This window comes from Ornithodoros turicata, chromosome 2 (genome assembly GCF_037126465.1).
Source record: "Ornithodoros turicata isolate Travis chromosome 2, ASM3712646v1, whole genome shotgun sequence".
NCBI classification, from domain to species: Eukaryota; Metazoa; Arthropoda; class Arachnida; order Ixodida; family Argasidae; genus Ornithodoros; species Ornithodoros turicata.
In genome coordinates this window covers 100,414,108-100,434,837 of record NC_088202.1, presented here as the reverse complement: position 1 = coordinate 100,434,837, position 20,730 = coordinate 100,414,108, and the positions used below count along the sequence as shown (strand labels likewise).

Sequence of the window (20,730 nt, the reverse complement as noted above, 5' to 3'; positions counted from 1 at the left end):
GATTTCCTGTAACGGGACCAGCTGGAATGTCGGGAAACTTGCGATTCAAGCTTTTTAGCATGGCAGGCGAGCAGGAAGAATGCACAGCCGAGCTCACGAAGCTAACGTTATACGAACGTTTCTTTCGGACAACTTCGTTATTATCTTCTACAACGAGCAAACGGCATCAGATAAGCACGCTCGGCGTAGCTGCAACTTCGTGACTGTATCTCACGTCGAACTGCGGAATTTTGGGGACCCTGTCGCTTTTATACATATGAATACTCAACTACTTGCCCCAACTTTACAGCAGAGTGTTCTGATGCGGTGTGTTACGCAGTTACGTAGCGGGTCCCTATATGCGCGTTTGTGCAGCATGGAGTGGCGATGGATGATCTTACTACAGGACTCTCTGCTTAGCTGCTGGTCCTGTTCAGTAACGGAATAAAAAAGCATTTGAGCACCTGTGACTAGACACATTTTGTGTACCTTCACTAAAATATCAGATGTACTTTCATACTCGCACATGTAGTTGTTTGGTACCAGTAACCCAACAAAAGGTGAACGGATACATACTTTTTTAGATGGAAGTCTTGTGGAGCTGACTGTTCACACAAAGAAAGAAAGAAAGAAAGAGCCCCTTTCTTGGAGACACAGAAAACCAGACTTTCTGTGATGATTTGACGATTTCCTCGCATCATATGCCATTTTCTTTGTGATGCAAAGGCAACGGCACATCAGAAGGAGCACATTGCTTTTGCTCTGAAATCTTATGTGTCGTACTTGGTTATCTGCTTGGTACATAGCTCCTTTTTAAAAGCAATTATAGCAACAATGTCCCAAACGGACATGTACCACTAAGAGAGACAGTGCACAAAGCTCATTTTCCCAATCATCTTCTAAATGCTGGTCTGGCAGCACGCTTCCACTGGAAATTCAACACTCCTGCACATAAATGAAGTCCTCTGTAGCTCGCGTTTAGTATAGACCTACTTCTGAAAGAAGCTGCCGTCCCGTGACACGCCAAAAAACCCCAATCTAAGCATGTTCTGACCGTGAACGTGCCTTTTTAATTATTTTAGAGGCAATAATAGCGAACTGAGGATTTACCTTATTGGTATTCGAGCCAATATTGCCCTTTTGGGTGCACAGTGGCACGAGCAGTAATGGGGAGTTGCCGGTCAACCTCCCGGGATGCCGCGTTGCTGGCGATAGTCGATGTGGCGAAAACCGAAACCACCGGCAGCTATACTCAAACAATGCGCGTAAACGTAGTCTCCGTCTCCGCACATAGATACCGCGCACTTATGCATAAGTCGTATTACCAAAATATAGACAGCTAACTCTTGTAACTGTGTGCCCCAGGCTCGTGCAGAGTGTTACAACCAGTGAGGGAGTATAACACCAATAGCATACAACGAATGAACCTTTCTCACGACAATCTATGCGCATGACCTTGAGGCGCCGGATAAGGTTATCTCCATCTTCAGTAGACGCGCAGTATGAGGACGACAGAAGTGGGGTCGGTCCCACTCCCAACCGTTTTTGGTCCTTTGTGCTATACCCATGTGGGTTGCTTTTGGCCCGCGCCGAGCGTGGTTCGCTGGAGAGCGGCTAGGATACGACGCGTATGTGAAAAGGTTCAATTAATTGGGGTTGCCCACCGACTGCCGATTTGCGTGAACTGACGACGATATCGCCCTGTTTGACGGACACAGTTACAGATTCGCTTCTCGGATGTTCCCGAATGAGGCAGATATCTGCAATGTAACACGCTGCCCCATATTTCAGTGTGCCTCGTTCCCCTACCCCTGTCACACGAGGTAATTTAGTGTCATTTTCGTGAAGTGCACTCCTCCCAAGCGAATGCCACTTTCACTGACGGTAGATGAGAATGAACGGCGCGACAAAATTTTTAGGTGGGCGCCACAGCTCCGTCGTGAGCATGTTGTCTGGGAGGAATGCCTGTGCGGAAAAGCGGTTGATCTGGCCAGCGGATCAGAACCTACTCCAATCAACTCCATCGCTCCAAAGCACGTGACCTTCTGACATTATATGAACGATGTGCTCCCTGTGCTCCCGGTCGCAGCGGTTTCGGCCCAAATGCGTATCCAACTTCGGCTATGGACATCTCGACGTACATCTCGCGTTTGAGGATTTCCTAAAAATGGAATGACTTCCACCGAGCATTGCCTCCCATTCTGCCATCTCGCTTTCGTCCGAAATCCCCTAATTAAAGAGTTAATTAATGAAGATTGGGCAGACTTGTACGTATCTTGAGAACGTACCCAAAATACACTATTTTAAATACTTTTCCGATATTTTGGTGCTGTACTCAATACTTTTTGCGACAAGTATTTCAAATACTCTTTTCGGTATTTGCTACTCAGTACTCAAAATACTTTCCTTGCTCGTCAAGCCGTATCCAGCACACTTCCCCGCCGTGTCCAGATTTTCAGCTCAATGGTACTTAACCACCTTTTTCCTACTTTTTTTTTCGGGGGGGGGGGGGGCAGGGGGATTCGCGCATCTCTCATATATCCTGCTGTTCAATAGGCTGGTCCCACGCTTGACCTTGCTTGTCAATAGCCCGACCGCTTCGTCAGACAACAGTTCCTATTCATAGTGTCAGGTGAATCCCCAGGAGATTAGTTAAAAGAGAATCCCGGCATTTATTTCCTTGGTCAGCAAAGCAATAAACACCCACGAGAGTTTGAAAGATCCGAAATCACATGCAGGAGGTGTTACGAAGTTGTGGTGCAAGAAATATCACCAAAGTTTACTGCAGGGATCGGAACCAGGCCTCGGAACCGTTATTTTTGGGGGTTCGGTTCAAGTTCCTGTTCAAGCTTATCGGTTCGCTTCGGGTTCAGTGCAACCAAAATAATGGTTTGAACCGATATTAATCGGTTCGAACCGGTTTACGTGTGCTGTGGTAATCAATGTACGACATGTGAGAGGTAATATCAGGTCCCGGCGATGGCTAGCACAGCAGATCATCCTTTACTGTGCCGAAAAGTGCTGGGAAATGTCGTACAGCATACCAATGATCTCCACTAAAAAAGGCTTATAACTAATTTCTAAGAAAAAAAGGAGAAGAAAGCGGTCACGTGGTAGATCGTGCGCAGGCCGGCACGCTGCTCCTCACTGAAAAGAGGGCGAGAGGCCGCTCATGTGTCCTTCCTCCATGCTCTGGACCTCACGCCAACCTCTTTCCCGTGGTCGCTAGAGGTTTACGTTGCTTGTGGATGTCACTGTGAACTATTAAATTAACGCTGCCTTCACAATGCGACGCTGAATGAAAGGAAGCAGCCGAGGCAACAGTGCAAAGTGTAGCTGTCGTGTAGCACATCTCTTTTTAACACCTCGAGTCACACAAATGTACAGGAATGCCGTGAACATTCTGGAGGCGAGGCTGTAGGAGGTGCATGGACTCACCACTTCTTGGTTTACCAATTTGTCCGCTCTATGAATTCGGCAAGATTCCGAGCGATGCAGGGAGCTTGTGTGCGGCAGTCGAGTAGGAAGGTATAGGCGTTTTTTCCGTTTGGCGAACCGGTCAACGCATCATATTTTTTCGTTTCAGTTCCGGTTCGTTCAAGGGGAGAGAAAAAAATGCTTACGGTTCGGTTCGGCAAAAAATAACGTTTTTTGCGGTTTTCGGTTACGGTTCGGGTACGGTTCAGTTCCGGTTTCGACCCCTGATCGGAACCGGTATTTTTTTTCGGTCCGGTTCGGGTTTAGCTCCGCTGAACCGAAATTATATGCTTGAACCGGTTCAGGTATATCGGTTCGGTTCGGCTCAGGGAACCCCCCCTCCCCGCACACACACAGACAAAAGAAAATCAGTCAGTGTTCGGAACATTTACAGGGATTGGAACCGTTGCTTTTTTCGGTCCCGGTTTAACCGGTTCATGGGCAGTAATTTTGCTACATGAAAGCGAGATTACGCTCGCCGTAGAAAGGTGTGAGATAACCGCTTCAGGTGAAAAACCTTTGGGGAAAGCAGCTAGGTGAAAACACAAGACAAGTAATAAACACATTTATTATTTACTGATATATTACTATATTGTACTCTTGTGATCGTCTGCTGAAAACGAGAAGCGATGTGCTGGAATCTTTTTTGCAGAACCCGGTCAGCGCCCTATTTTGCTGCGGTAAAAAACTGGCGCTACAGTCAAATTTTTACTCGCATATGGCATCTTACAAAAAATAAATAAACAAAAAAAAATGTCGTCAGTAGTACAATTATTTCACCTTTGAACCGAACCGGTAACCGTATCAATTTTTTTTTTTCGGTTCAGTTCCGGTTTGGTTCAGGACAAGCAAAAAATTGTTCGGGTTCGTCAGAAAATAACGGTTTTTCCGGTTTTCGGTTCGGGTTCAGTTCCGGTTCCGATGCCTGGTTTACTGGAGTTTACCAAAGTTCACAAGCATTACTTGACACCAAGACCTTACAACTAACAGATATGCTTGAAGTTTATTGCTTTCATTTGTACGGCCGCGTTCAGAATACGCGTTTCACTTACTGCTAATACTAAAGTACTTGAAAGAGTATCTGAAATACTTCGTAGAGTATTTATTAATCTACTCATATTACTTTGTTTTGAGTATTTTGAACTCAATTTTAAATATTTTTTACGCAGAGTATTTAGATTATTGTAAATACCTTTCCGCAGTGTTTTTCACGTATGTTGCATGACAGACGTACGTATGTCTGAGATTAGGTAGTCAGTTATCATGCATTTACATTGTAAAACGACGATAAAACCTGAGACACAGAACAGAAAAAGGACGACACGACACGTTCTCAACAGAGAGAACGTTGAGAACGTGTCGTGTCGTCCTTTTTCTGTTCCGTGTCTCAGGTTTTATCGTCGTTTTACAATGTACCAGCTCGCCTGCACCCTTGCACTTCTATACCATTGATGCATTTACATACTTTTGAAGTCATTCATTCATTCATTCAGATCTATACCCAGCGTGTTTTAAAGTTAGCTAATGTGTCTCACTCGCTTAAGAAAATACCATTGTCCCACTCAGTATGCTCACTCTGTGAGAACAAAACTACGCAACGGAATACTTGCATCCACTTTGCAGCAATTTCGTGAACCAAGACACTTTGTCCAGCAACGGTCTTATTCGCAATACTTCAATCGTGCTCAGAGGAGAGCCAAGGAAACTATTCTCACATGGCACTACTCAATCCTTCTCCCGCACCGTTCACTCGTTTGTTTAAACACAGCTGTGTCGGCTCACGTGCAGCTGTATTGACAGACTGCGCTCCCATCCGCGCCCCAGTTGCTCATATTCTCTACTAGAGAAACTATCACTCACTCTGTCTTCGGGGTCCCTGACGTTCCGTTCCCACGTGATTTGCTTCCCAATCAGCAGCTCTCAAACGCGACGCCACCTGTCTACAGTACCCACGTGGAGACGAGCCGTACCTGTATCATTTCTACACTTGCGCATAGGGCTGTTATTGCGGCACGATGCACCTTTGTCGCCTTTGTGTTCATGAAAGCGGAAAATAACGGAGGGCAAAGCAGAGCAACAACACTCTGGTTCTTTCGCTTACGTTGTGAAGCACACTTGACGGACGACGTATCCTGTGTAACTTCCGGCGCCGAACTAACGCATCCAACTGAGTCTCAAAACGTGTGGTCGATGCGCTTCATGAATTCAAGGTCAGAGCAATTTCCCCTTTTTTGATGCACGCAAGACAGACAGCCGTCAAGGCGGTGCCTTTTTGTGGCAGTATGCCAATACACTGACGATGGTCTCACGTGCACACGTTGATGTAGAACTCTACGGGCGAGATGTACCCACGGAAACACCCAAATGCCAGCAGTGTCGGGGACGAAGGTTGCACGACACAAACTTACACGGTAGTATGTGCGCGGTTTCCGTCGGTATCACAGAGCGGAGTCATGATCGGAGTCTGAATTCCACCATGGATACCGTGTTGGGTGCTTTGGCATCGATCGCCGGTCTGCGCTCGCTGCTGCCCAGCTTGGGGAGGTGGAGCCCCCGAGCGGCACGGAAATGAAACTATTTTATTTCGCGCCCTGATATCGCGTATTTTGGGCTGTCTCGACCATCCTGCTGTTTCAGCCTGGATCTACAGGGTGAATTTAGCAAAGGTCACACATCTCGATCGAGTTGTAAAAATATAAGATAACGTCTCTGGCGCTTCAAACTTCGCAGACGGATATTCATTCGCCTTAAGTTTTATCCAGTTTTTCCATTTTTTTATTTTAAAAAAGCTATCATTTTGTAGAAAAAGTTAGAACCAAAGCAAATTCTCACCCCATGCATTTCCTATTGCCGACACCGCCTCCATCCCGCCATTTTTTGAGTGAGCCAGAAATCCCACATTGGACACCCTCCGATCTAACCCTGGGAACGAGGCTTAGACGGAAGTGAGCACAGTCTCGAACAACTGCGGGGGGGGGGGGGGAACCCCCCCGCGCGTGTAAAATGTACTGACCTAACCTAACCTCACTACAGAATTTGCAAATTACAGCGCAATTTATTACTAGGGACGCGCGACTTCCGGTTAGCCTTGTTCCCAGGAGGGGGGTCCGATATGGGAATTTTGCAATTTCGCCATTTTTTCCTCTGTCTGCTTCACGTTTACATCACCTCGTAGACGTAGCGCTGCCTGGAGACGAAGCAAAACCTCTAGAACAACAAATAACCAGACCATACAGATGCAGGGTTTACGTGGTGATGTGAACGTGAAGCATTCTGTGTCCGCCCATTTGGTCGAACGCCGTTTGCTCGGACGCCGTTGGTCGAAAGCCGGTTGATCGACGCCGTTTGTTCGAAGCGACTTCAAAGCTGCATGCACTGTCGTCCGCACCTCTTTGTCTGCAACTTTTGACTTGAGCATATACAAAGCAGGCAATTGGTGTCCTCTGCTTTTTGATTTTTTTGCTTTTTGCAGCCGAAGAGGGGAGACCACTGGTTATTTGCAGGCGTTTGTCATTTACGAACCAGTAGAACACATATTGAAGAAAGTTGTCCACGGTCGGGAGCAGCCGATAGTCTGTGGTTCTTCTGGGCACCCTTATCATTACTGGCGACATATTTATAGAGAACGGTCTGAAATGGGATAGCCATATGTGCGCGAAAGCCACTCGAAGTCTGTGGATGCTAAGGAGGAAATTTCGCCATGGTACAACAAAATATATTAAATTAACGGCACATAAAACCTTCGTTCAACCTTGTTTAGAGTATGCATCTGCAGTCTGGGATCACTACACATGCACGCTATCCGAAAAAATAGAGTCCAACGATCTGCTTCCATGCTTATCTTATCTACGTTTCGAGTAACTTCTTCGGTTACATGTCTGTTGCAAGAAATAAAGTTACGCGTAGATGCACTTGCACATCGGCGAGAAATAAATATACTAAAACTGTTCTTTCTCCCATAGAATTGTCAGTTTTTTTTATTGCGTGTTAGCGCCGCGAAGCAACTGTAGCTATGAGCGGCGTACAGATGTGGACAGACGGAGAGAGGTCAGCAGGAAGGAGTGGGGGGACAGAGGGATTAGTATGCGTCTTGGGCCGACTTCTGGGGGAACTGTGCCGACATTCGTCTGGAAAGTCTTCGGAAAACCCAGGGAAAAGCTCAGACAGCACAGCCGGCGGTAGGATTCCAGCCCACCACCTCCCAGTCTCCAGCACGACCTTGGTTACCACCAACGAGCGGACGCCTTAGCCCACTCGGCCATGCCGCTGGTGAGAATTGTCGGTTGATTACAAACAATAACACATTGTTAAATTTGTCCACATTCGACGGGAACAAATCAATGTCATTTATCTATTTTTTATTTATTTGCCAAAATGTTTAATACTTTACACCAATTATTATTTGACAAAGGGTTGGGGGATTAACATGTATGGCATGTTTTAGTCACTATGTGTCAGAGCGGAAAAACCTATCAGGTTGTCGAACGGGCTAGGGTGAACAACCCAGGCCCTTGGACCGCTTTTTTGGACACGGAAAAGTGGGTTAGCATGAGGAATGTGTTTACGGGCATGCGGAGTACACGTAGTTAAATGTTCCTTAGGATAACGGCATTTGGAACTAAAGCTTTTTTTTTTTTTTTTGCTTTGGTTTATTTTCAACACTCCAAGTGAACCAATAAAATAATCGATCAGACGACCGCTGCCGTTTCGATCAAATGACGTTCGACCACACGTCTTTCGACCAAATGTCCCGCGTTCGATCAAACGGCTTTCGACTAAACGGCGTTCGATCAAATATCCCGGAACCGTCCAGAAGAAAAAATGGCGGTTTGCGGGCGGTATAGGCCATTGGAAATGCATGGTGTGAGAATTCGCTTTGCTTCTAACTTCTTTTTTACTTTTTTTTTCTACATTTGACAGAAATATGGATAAAACTTCAGGCGAATGGCTAAGAGCCTGCAATGTTTGAAGCGCCGGAAACGTCATTTTCTATTTTACGACGCGATCAAAATGTGTAACCTTTCCTGCAGATGTGGAGCAAGGGCCACAAATAAGTGCGCGCGCGTTGTTCGTTCTTAAATTTCTGTGCTTTTAATACTCTGCGGTTTTTGTTTTGTTTTGAAGTGGCCAGATCTTCTATGCCACACGCACTTAATATCGAAAGGAAAGATAGGTGTAGGCAAACTGGTAATGAAGCATATGCAAAGAACCGAGAGGCATGAACATGGAACCCTGCGTGTGTTTCTGCGTCCATAACTTCCGGTTCTTATGATACACACATATTATGTGTGCCATAGATATTTACGGACTAACCATAGGTTCGCGTAAAAGGCTCTTTCTATTTTGGATGTCAATAAACTTACGGAACATATAGGCTGTGCGCACTTACATTCAACGTCTTTGCGGATAGCCCATAAATACGATCTGTATACCATCCCACCCCACTTTCTACGAAATATTCTTTATGATTCCGTATTCTACGAAGAGACCAATACACTCTTCGTGTTCCCACACCTCGCACTACAATCAATAGCGTAGCATGTTCAGAAAACTTGGAACACTCGCTTCTGTAGATGTTGGGACCCTACGCGCGACAGACATTAGGGTTGCCACGTTTTCCGTCGGCAAATACCGACCATTGGGAACTTGGAACCGGCACTGGGGAGCGGGGGGGGGGGGGGGCGTTGTCGCTCGTGGTGGTAAAGAATGAACCCCTAAACTCGCGTGCAACTTTCCAGCATAATAGTGAAAGCATTTTTCTAAATGCACCGTATGTACAGCTTGGGACAAAAGTTTACGAAACACACGGGTGTTGCATTTCTCTATTGGGGCGACACACTAGTAACGGACGGTAGCGGGCATACACACTGAGAGATGGATAGAATAGCCGGTCTAGAACATAGGATACAAACAGCCTTCTATTCGGCGGAGCCGGAACCTTTTCTTCAAATGCTACAATTTCTTTTTTCTTCTTCTTCTTCTTCTTCCAAAAATCGGCGGTTTCCCTTTGCACAATCATAAGCTGCCCTGCCCTGCCTCCCTCCCATTTTTGCACTGTCTTGGATTGGATAAAGTGGATTGTGAGGGAACGTATAAAATTCTTGAGACTTGAAAACTGAGCGCTGGGTACCGAGGGTTCTAACAATAGGTTAGAGGTTTCTAGACTTGTACAAAATATTCCGCAAAAGTATTTAAAATAAGATATTAAATACTCTACGTAAAAAGTATTTCAAATAGAGTACAAAATACTCAAAATTGAAAGTAATTTGAGTAGAGTATTAAATGCTCTAAGAAGTATTTAAGATACTCTTTAAAGTACTTTAGTATTAGCAGTAAGTGAAACGCGTATTCTGAACGTGGCCGTACACATGAAAGCAATAAACTTCACCTGCCATGCTTAAGCATATCATTCATTTGCAAGGTCTTGGTGTCAAGTAATGTTTGGTGAACTTTGGTGAACCCAAGTAAACTTTGTTGATATTTTCTGACCCAAAACTTCGTAATCCCTGGTGTATGTCAGCTCGGGTCTTTCAACCTCTGGCGCGTGTTTATTGCTTTGGTGAAGGAGGAAATAAATGCTGGGATTCTCCTGTACCTAACCCGCGTGGATTCACCTGGCAATATGAATAGGAACCGTTTTCTGGCGAAGGAGTCGGGCACACAGGCAAGGCCAAGTGTGGGACCAACCTATTTTATAGGAGGATAAATGACAGATTCCCGAATTCCCGATAAAAAGAAAAGAGGGTTACGTTCTAGTGAGCTGAAAATCTGGACACAGCGGGATGTGTGCTTGACGAGAAAGGAAGATATTTTGAGTACTGAGTTGCAAATACCGAAAAAAGTATTTTAAATACGTTAAAAATACTTGTCGCAAAAAGTATTGAGTAGAGTACCAAAATACTGAAAAAGTATTTAAAATACAGTATTTTGAGCACGTGCTCAAGATACGTACTAATCTGGTTTCCTACTATTTTCGTGTGGCTCAACGTAGCCTTTTGCTCATTTTAGCTATCCCTCAATCTTTTGCGCGATGACGCAAACGAAAACCTATAGCCATAAGGGTTTAACTCCGACTTCGCCAATTTACGAACATTTGATGTATGAATTACACCTTCACCAGAGAGAGAGAGAGATACATGACGACGATGACATGGCCTTCACCAGAACACCGAACGCAAGCCTTGAATTTCCGAACTGTTCGGGTGAAAACCGGACATGATGGCAACCCCGACACTAGAGAGGTGTGATCAGTGTCTGCGTCGGAAAAGCAGGCACGCTATTTTCGAGAGAAAAAAATATTGTAATACCCAAGTAATACGTGGCAATAGTATTAATAATTGCTTTTATGTACCCTCAGATTAAAATTATTTAACAAGGAATAGCAAGCCGTCCTTTCTGGCTGACTTTTCCCGTCAAAATAAATAGATTCCCCCCCGCCGGATTAAAATTTTTGAAGATGTAGCAAATCTGAAAAAATCTGAACATTATCAACATCCACCCGTCTTTTTGCATTCTGCTGCGGGTTGTATTCGAATAACGAGGATGATAATGATGGTAGGAGTAAAAGTATGGAGATGTGAGTCCACTTACTGCGAGACAAGCTACTCCAGATCAAGTAGGAAAAACGAAAAGAAAGAAAGAAACTCATAGCCGCAATTAGCCACAATTGCTTCGCGGTATTGTGCACGTGTGTGCGACACGAAGTTACATCACCCTTGAATGGCATTCCGGCCCCATTATAACGTGATTCCGACAGCAACGTTTGAAGAATAGCGCACTGCTATGCAGTCCAGCTATGTGTTCCAGCCTCAGAACATCAATTCCCATCATGCTATGCAGTCGCTCCCTCGCGTATGAATATTTTCATCCCAAGCTTGACGAATGTGCTGCTTCGCCTGCGTCTCAGCGCTGGACGGGATCGACGTTAGAGCACTGCACAGGCCGCATTCTTAGGCCCAGAGACCCGAACCGAGCCCGGCATTCCTTTGATTTACGCGCCCGAGCCCGTCCCGCCAGCTCCATACCTGACCCGGGCCTAGCCCAAGCCCGGAGGATTTCTGGGTTTCCTGGCCCAGGTCTGGCCCGAGTGCGATAAATTTATAGGCCACCCGGCCCGGCCCAGTGTAGCGGGCTGTAAAAGTTGACCGTGGCTAACTAAAAGTGGGGTAACACAGGCTGGAGCCCGACCAGGCCCGGCCTAGACCGTTATGTGCCTGACCCGGGCCCATAGCGGTCAAACCAGGGCCCAGCCCAGGCCCACAAAAAGAAGGCCTTACCCGGCCCGGCCCGAACTTTCGGGTAAGCGCGAGCCCGTACAGTGCTCTAGTCGACGTCCGTGTTTGCCTCCAGCGATAGGGCGCGATTATTCACGCTCAAATTTGTGGTCATATACTGCTACCCAATATAATTTTGTCTCTCTTCTTCTGTTACGGTTTGGCTACTTCAAGTCCTTAAAATGTACATCTCGATCCCGCCATACACTATCGGTGGATCCCCTAACACCTTGCGTGCATATAGGAGAATCGATTATCTGGACTCTCCAGTTTTAAAGAAGATGTGAAAGACCCTTCATAAATTTTTCGTTTTTGGCTGTTGCGTGCACATCAAATATCATGCGTACTTGCTCAAGAACAACGCTGCTAGCTAACCTGTATGGCGACCAACGGCTGTAGACGAAGTTCTTGTCATTGAAGCGAGCCAGCGAGGATGTGCCGTGTCCTGTCTGTCTGTGTATTGTTCTTCGGTTTTCCTCAGGCTCAATGTACATTTCTCAATCACTTATTGGTGTTGTTTCAGAAGCACACTGCACAGTGGATCACACACGCCTGGCCCGCTCCTCAAATAATATGGAACGATCAGCAGCTCAGTCACCAGTCACCACGAACCATAACACCGAGTGCCGTACAAAGACTGCAAGCGCTGGCGACATCTCACAGTCTGCTCGACCACCTACGTCAGAGCACAAACTCGTAGAACCGCCCCTCCATGCATTTCCAGCTCTTCACCTGCTGAACAAGGGGTACCAGGCCATTGCAACTAAGTACGGTTCCCCCGCGTACGGACGTGGACAAGACCTGAGAGAGGCTGATGGTACACCCGTGAGGAAAACGGCCGCCTCGGAAGCAAATATCCTGAACCAAGGCAGCCCTCCCCGCAGCCAGCCCTGCCCTCCCGTGCCGGCTCTTTGCCTGGCTAACCTTTCCTTACTTTTCTTCTTAATAAACATATACCTCCCCCCCCCCCCCCGTGCAAACAGAGCGACAACACCAAAAGCACCTTTAGTGTATGCAGACCATGCGAAAGACACCCTATTTGCCTCTTTGTTGAGATGTGCTATTGTACTTGAGCCAAAGAACCTGGAGAGATTAGTGCCTCCCCAGACAGTGGCTCAAGCGTCACCACTCTGGCAGCAAACCTCCACGTCAAACCATGGACCTAACCGCCTTTAAGTGTAGTATTTGTCTACTTCTGGATCGGTATTGAACCTTTCACTGCAATTGTGGAAGCCACGAAAAGAACGCCTTTCCCTTGATCTTGGGCGAAGACTGGTTTCACGCATTGGCCGAAGGGCATTGAGCGCTCCGCGATTGGTTGGCAAAGTTTCGAAGTAGCAGTTTTTTCTCGGGCAGCCGGCCTAGCGGGCAGTTGCCAGCAGTGCCGCAGCGTCTCGACGATGTCGGTTCACAGCATCGTACGACCGTATTGTTATTGTGTTCAAAGAGAAGGGTGTTCGCGGATTTGTTCGTGTGTTAGAGTGACTCTGCGCGAGTTGTGGTGTTTCCCGACACAAGTATCATCCTACGAACAGTCTCTCCAGTTCGGAACTGGAAAGGAGTTGTGAGCCCACGCCTGCGGAACATGTTTGAACGGCGTCGCATTTTCAAATGCAGTGACAACGGAGACAGGGTTCGGTGCCGGTGCGACACAAGCATTTCTCGTTTCGTTGTAACCGTTGATGCACTGCAAACAGGAGCGGATCCAGACCCTCGGTTTTGGAGAGGGGGGGGGGCATTTCACACGCATTCTACACACATCAGCCACCACTTCTGGCGCCAGAACATGTGCTCCGTGTGAGAAAGTTTGTGTCTATATGCAAGACGCATTAAAGCTATGCAAAGTGCTCGTCCCCGTGTCGTTCCCTGTTTGGTCTAACTATCAACAGAAGCTCGCAAACGGGTGATTAACCCTTTTCAAGGCGAAACTGCCTGGATGAACGATTCATCCGATTTGCAACAAGTCTCTGTAGTTCGCTTCCCATGAGTTTTTGAATCGGAAGGATCGGTCGTTTGGGCACGACTCCCGACGACTCCCTAAAACGACTCCCTAAAACTCATTATTGTCTCTAATTGCTCTCTTTCGTTGACCAACAACATGCTTGAGGCGTCCTCCATCCCCTTGCCTTTGTCGACAGGCCTGCAACGAAACAAGACGTTGAGTGTCTCTCGTTGAGTGTCTGCCTGAGTGTCTCTCGCACGTTTCTCTCGCTGAGCCTTGGAATGTTTTAATAATAATAATAATAATTGTGTAGGGGATTAAACAAAAAAAAATGAAGATGTGAAGAAGGAAAAGTGAGAAGCGCAAGCCAGCGCCAGGCGAGAAAGAAAGAGAGACTGTAACCGTATACTCAGAATCCAAAGGGTATATTCTCAAGTGTATTGAGACGAAAGGGAGCGTCAGTTCATCGGTGTGAGCGGCGCTGTTCGGATTAATTCCTTTGTGTACCAAAATAATGTATTGTGTATTGATGTGTAACACCGTTGGGAAGAAATAAACTACAGGATTACCCAACATTAATCAGAAGTGGGATTGTGAACACACCATCGGACGGAGACAACATGCGAAAGTCAAGTAAGCAGACTCCTCGTTGGAATTTAGGCCCAGCTAACAATGGGATGACCGAAGAAGATGCGTTCGCAGTCGGGAGCTCAGCCGCAGGCAGCTGGAGATACATCAGCTTCGAACACTCAAATTTCACCTTCGGGAGATGGCACAACACCAACTGCCGATACAATTGGTCAGTCTGTGCAAGACATGAGAGCCGTGAGGCGATCATAGATTCTTCTATCACCTGCGAAGAAGGGTCCACCGCACCGAATGTGACTTCGACCACCGAGGGCACACAGCAACCCAACTTCCAGGCAATTCTTCAAACCGCGGTTGAGACAGCGGTCAGAGCAGCAATTGCTGGCATATCACCAGCTGTGCAGCAAAACGCAGCGCGTCCTCCTCACCGCCATGTCAACGACATGAAGGATCTCGTTCCCGAGTTTCATCCGGATCAGGACAAGGTGATGACAGCAGAAAGGTGGACGAAACGTATTGACGAACTTGCAGAAACATTTGGCTCATCAGATCTGGACACAGTTGTGGTGGCTCTTTCGAAACTCAGAGGAACGGCACGAACGTGGTATGAGGGTGTGTCGTACGCCGTCGAACTTGGGAGGAATGGAAAGAACTGTTGCACGAGTCATTTCCCTCCACATCAGGCCTTCAGTCGCTCTACAGAGAGATGGTCGCCCGAAGGAAACGTCCAGGGGAGACATCAGAAGAGTACTTTTACGGCAAGGAGACGAAGGCAAGACAGTGCAACCTCTCCGAGCCAGACGTTATCGAACACATCATCACAGGGCTCACCGACATGAAGCTTGTTCAAGCTTTGAGTCTGAGAGACTACCAGAACACCAAGGAACTGTTACAACACATCAAGAAGATAGAGGAAAGAGTCCAACTCGCCACAGGACAGTCCACAGAAAGGCACCAGAAAGGAAAACCACCTGAACAGTCGAAAGAAAACGCTTCAGAGAAATTGCACGTACAGGTGCCCAAGTCAGAGAATCAGAAGGGGCAGCAACGCTGCTTTAACTGTAATAAAAGAGGGCATATAGCTCGTGATTGTCCAGAGCCGTCTCGACGACAACAATCACCAGCTGTTAAGGACACAAACTCCAGTCGTCAAGCGCGCGACGCAAGTCGGGGATCATCGCAGTTTGTCGTGGCCGAGAACGTCAACCCCTGTGGACCCGACAAGTTCATCAAGGTTGCCAAGATCAATGGTTCTCGGGAGGGACAGGCAATGCTGGATACAGGCAGCTCTAGTTGCATACTCCAAACATCAGTAGCCGTGATGTGTGGACTGAACATTCTACCTTGCGACAAGACGCTGTATGGGTTCGGCTCAAACACAGAGCCAACAACACGCGCTATTGGGAAAGCATCGGTGGACTTAACGATTGATGGTGTGACCGCACACGATGTAGAGGTACTGGTTGTTCGCGACTCTGTGCAGCCGTTTGAAATCCTGGTGGGCCGAACCTGGACAGAGCTCCCTCACATAGCCTACTGCAAGGTGGGTCAAAATTTCATGCTGGGTTACAGAGACGAAGAACCCTTCCGTGACATCGACATTGTCTCGCCTCCAAGCAAGCAGCATAGAATCACAGTACAGAGGGATACCATCGTGCCCACTGATACCGTTGTCTGGGTAGAAGCGGAGACTGTTGAACGGAAGACACTTGATGCGCTTTACGTGCAAGAGTGTGGATCGGACAGGCTGTTACGTGTAAATGAGGGCGTAGTCCGTATTCCCTTGTTCAACTGTGGACAGGAAGATTTGCTTTATAGGAGCGGACAACGACTAGGAAAGATCGAAGAGGTCAATTTGTACGAGAAGCCTCAGAGGAAGGATGTGTGAAGGCTCAATCGTGCCAACAGAAGGCACCAATAGAAGTGTCGCAGGTGAAGATGGGCAGCGAAATATCAGAACCAGATGCCGCACGTCTTCTTGATCTACTTAACGAATATCGGGAATGCTTCGCCTTCAGACTTGAGGAGCTTGGTTGCACTACGCTGGTATCGATGGACATTAAGGAAGCACCTGGAAGCAGTCCCGTCGTATCCCGTCCGTATAGGGCAACACCGAAGGAAAGGGGCGAAATATCTCGGATTGTTCAGGAATGGAAGACGCATGGCATAGTGTCTGACACCACTTCACCGTATGCAAGCCCCGTACTCCTACTAAAGAAGAAAAATGGAGAGAGCAGACTTGTGGTGGACTATAGAAAGCTAAACAGTCAAGGAGCATTATCCCCTTCCAAATATCGACGATCAGCTTCTGCACCTTGCTGGCAGCCGACTTTACACAACGCTTGATCTCGCGCACGGGTATTTACAAGTTCCTCTGACGGAAGCAGCGAAGGACAAGACAGCTTTCGTAACACCCGATACCACCGGGATGTTTGAGCGACTCATGTTTGGTTTAACCAACGGGCCAGTAGTATTCCAGCGTCTAATGAACAAGGTGCTAGGGCCGTACAGAAATACAATAGCTTCGTGCTATTTAGACGATGTTTTGGTGCCGGCCAAGGACTGGAATGAAATGCTAGAAAGGCTCCGAAAAATCCTAGAGGCTCTCAAGGAAGCCAAGCTCACACCCCTACTACAAAAGTGTGAGTTCGGAAGGAGCTCAGTTGAGTTTGGGGGGTTTACGCTCGAAGCAGGTAGCATCAAGCCAGGACCACGCAAGGTTCACGCTATACTGGATTTCCCCATGCCACGAAACGCCCACGAATTACGTAGGTTCCTGGGCTTGACTAGGTTTGTGGACCATTATGCTACAAGGGCGGAACCACTGCAAAGACTGCCAAAGGGCAACTCCACTTTCATGTGAACAGAGAAAGCAAATGCGCCGTTCGAGGACCTCAAACAGGCATTAACGAGCGCACCGACACTCGCACTTTACAACCCAGAGGCGAAGACTGAACTCCATACCGACGCTAGCCAGGATGGATTGGCAGGCATGCTTTTACAGCAGGACGGCCAGAGACGTTTTCGACTCGTTTACTGCATCAGCAAGCGAACGTCCGAAACAGAGGAGAACTAGCATTCCAGCAAGTTGGAGCTATTAGCTATTGTATGGGCGATAGGACGTCTCCCTCCCTATCTGCTCGGGATTCACTTCACGGTAGTGACTGATTGCCAAGCACTGGTTTACTTGAACGCCAACAAGACCTTGAAGCCACAAGTGGCTGGTTGGTCCGACCTTGTACAAGAATATGACTTCGAGGTGAAGCACCGAAGCGGAACAAAGATGGCTCATGTCGACTCCTTAAGTAGAGCACCAGTGGAGCCTGGAGATAACACCCTGGAAGATATCGTAGCGGACAAACTCGAAGTACTGCTAACAATGAGTTTAGAAGATCAAATCTTGACTGTGCAGCGACAGGATTCTGATCTCACGGAAATTATTGCCTTACTGAAGAAAGGCAGGAAGGATCTCACGTCGTCGGATCAAAGTCGGGTCAAGGACTTCGAGCTAAAGGATGGACTCCTGATGAAAAGGGTGACGGATGGCGACGAAGTTAAGTGGCTTCCTGCGTTGCCAAAAAGCATGCGAAAAAGCATTGTGGTACAGGCAAACGACTTAATGGGACATCTCGCCACAGAAAGAACCGTCGCAAAAATCAAGGAGCGTTTTTGGTTTCCTAAAATGAGGCACTATGTGCGTTGCCATATCAGTAAATGTTTCGAGTGCCTTCTAAACAAATGCCCAAGCGGAAAGAAGCCAGGTTTGCTCCATCCGATTCCACCGGGAACGTATCCGTTCGAGGTGATACACGTGAACCACTTGGGGCCCTTTGTAAAAAGCACGAAAGGAAACCAACACCTTCTCGTAGCTGTGGATAATCTTACGAAGTCCGTCAGATTGTTTCCTGCGAAGACTACTACAAGCAACAGCGTGGTGAAGGCGTTAGAGCAACTTATTCTTGAGAGGGGCCTTCCCCGAAGAATTATCGGTGACCGGGGAACCTGCTTCGCTTCTCACGAGTTTGAAGAATTTTGCCAGTCAAGGGGAGTGCAGCACATTCTCAACTCCTCCAGACATCCTCAGGCAAATGGACAAGTGGAACGCGTGAACCGCGTACTTGTGCCTATCATTTCAACTGCCATCAAGAGGAGAGACCACAAGGACTGGGACGCTGAAATCCCTAGCATAGAGAGAGATTTAAACAACGCAGTATGCAAAACTACAGGCAAGACACCGTTTGAAACATTGCATGGCTGCTCGCCCAATTTTGATGACGGTAGACTACATCAGTTAGCGGATGAGAGGAATGACGCGACGTGGAGCGACCCAAGGGAACTGCAAAAACAGGCCAGGGAGAAAATTTTGGAAGAACAAGAGCACACGAAAGCACACTACGACAAGCGTCACTACAGAGCCACTGAATATCAAGTAGGAGATATTGGTGTCCTACAGCGTGCTCCTGAGCAGACAGGACAACCTACGAAAACGCAACAGAAGTATCGAGGACCACTCGTCGTTACTCAGTGTATTCCAGGAGACACGTATCGAGTGATGGATTTGAGAGAAGGCGGACGACAGCATAGGTTCGCTACTACGGCATATGTCTCGCAGATGAAACTGTGGGGACACCGCGAGGACCCTTCTATAAAAGAGGACGAATCAAACGAAAGTGACGAGGAAGAGGACGTAGGATCCCCAGCGAGTCCTCCAAGGCGGTCACCTCGGAAACGCCGAGATACAAACACCAACGTATAAAATTGGAGAGAACTAGTACAACCTCTTGAGGACAAAAGAACTTCGAGGATGGCCGAATGTAGGGGATTAAACAAAAAAAAATGAACATGTAGACGCCAGAAGGAAAAGTGAGAAGCGCCAGCCAGCGTCAGGAGAGAGAGAAAGAGAGACTGTAACCGTATACTCAGAATCCAAAGGGTATATTCTCAAGTGTATTGAGACGAAAGGGTGCGTCAGTTCATCGGTGTGAGCGGCATTGTTCAGATTCATTCCTTTGTGTACCAAAATAATGTATTGTGTATTGATGTGTAACACCGTTGGGAAGAAATAAACTACAGGATTACCCAACAATTGGGAGTAGACTTACACGCAAGGTGAGTCCGGCCACATTTATGTGCCTACATGCTGCACGTGCCGCAGGGTAGGACTGTGGATAATTTCGACCACCTAGGATTCTTTAACGTGTGCCTGAAATCTCCAACACACGGTGCTGGAACAATCTATATCTCCTCCACACTGCTACCATCCTCGGCAGGGATAGAACCCGCGATCTTGAGCTCAGCAAGCCACCACTTTTTGCTTGACATGTTTTCTCTTCTTCAGCGAGATGACATTTCTTTTTGTTGTCCCATGACCACCTTGTGTAGTAAAACGCACCACGTATAACCGGTCACCGGTGTTACGCTCCAGCAGCCACTCCTGAACCTACAGTCTCGTGGTCTGATACTGCGCCCCGAGACAAGTCGGCAACGAGCCCGCGAGAATGCTGCGCAATGGACCTTTCTTACAAAGCTTCTGCGCATGCTCTGTGACCCTGACGGCGCCGAAGAAGATTCCCTACATATTCAATAGATGGCGCCAATATGGCGCCACGTGTAGGGTGCCTCGATGCTTGTGCTACTTGCGCCCTCTTTGCAAAGAGGGCGCAAGTATCGAGGTACCCTAGCCGGCTGTGCTTTGCCGCGCGCCGATCGTGTTTCGCTGGACAGCCGCTAGGATAGGATGCGAGTGTGAAAAAGGTCAATACGCGGACGCTCCGCGCCCTGCTGCGCATAGCACAGGAGTGACACAAACCCGCCAATGATGTAACTACCCTCAAGCGGCGGCTTTTGGCAAAACTGCCATCTTGTCCTGACATCAACATCTCAACGTCATGCAACATCTTGTCCTGGTCGCACGCCACAGAAAACGTCATTTTTAGGTCATGTGACTTTATTTACATGTCGTTTTGCCGTTTACCGACATATTTCCGTCGTGATAACGAGAAGAGACAACAACAACAACAATAGATGAAGAAGTGACGATGACATGGGATGTTTCCCCGTGGTAGCCACAGGACTCTACCCCACTTCACAGTGGTTAATATGAGAGGATGAATTATGGTGAAATTGAAGCGACGACACGTCGGAGTTCTGTTTAGAGCTCTTCGAGGAGTCCAGTGGCTTGCATGAAAGCAAAAAGGGAGGGAAGAGCCCGGCACTGATGGCAGGGGAGCTCCATGGGCCAAGTACTTTGGACAGGCTGAATGGTCTATGGTCGAGGAGTTGGCGTCGAAGTACCCGGCGTTCACAGGTGTAGCGCTCACAGTCCTCGATGGAACGAGAAGAGATGAACGTATTTTGCCAGCGTAAACTATACATTGGTTCTTCCGCAACATGGTAGCCCATTTCTCCTTAGTTTAAGTACATCGCATCGGATCAATGAGCTTTAACGCGCGGTCGTCATCACATCTTTGG

At 47.6% G+C, this 20,730-nt stretch overlaps 1 protein-coding gene and 1 long non-coding RNA gene across 5 annotated transcripts in view; one reads left to right on the top strand and one right to left on the bottom strand.

The window, feature by feature from the left end:
- LOC135385840 (ATP-binding cassette sub-family G member 1-like) overlaps positions 1-20,730 on the bottom strand; it is a 97,798-nt gene that overhangs the window by 70,099 nt on the left and 6,969 nt on the right. For 2 of the 4 annotated variants that reach the window (XM_064615403.1, XM_064615405.1), the window contains exon 1: positions 5,317-5,992. The exons of 1 other annotated variant lie outside the window; for it this stretch is intronic. The gene's annotated coding sequence lies outside the window, so the exon portion shown is untranslated. Of the gene's footprint in view, positions 1-5,316; positions 5,993-20,730 lie in introns of those variants that run through there. One more of the 4 variants, XM_064615408.1, reaches the window with a different exon arrangement.
- Positions 5,318-13,578, top strand: LOC135385845 (uncharacterized). The gene is made up of 2 exons (XR_010420514.1): positions 5,318-5,666; positions 12,253-13,578. It is a non-coding gene; the product is annotated as an uncharacterized LOC135385845 (long non-coding RNA).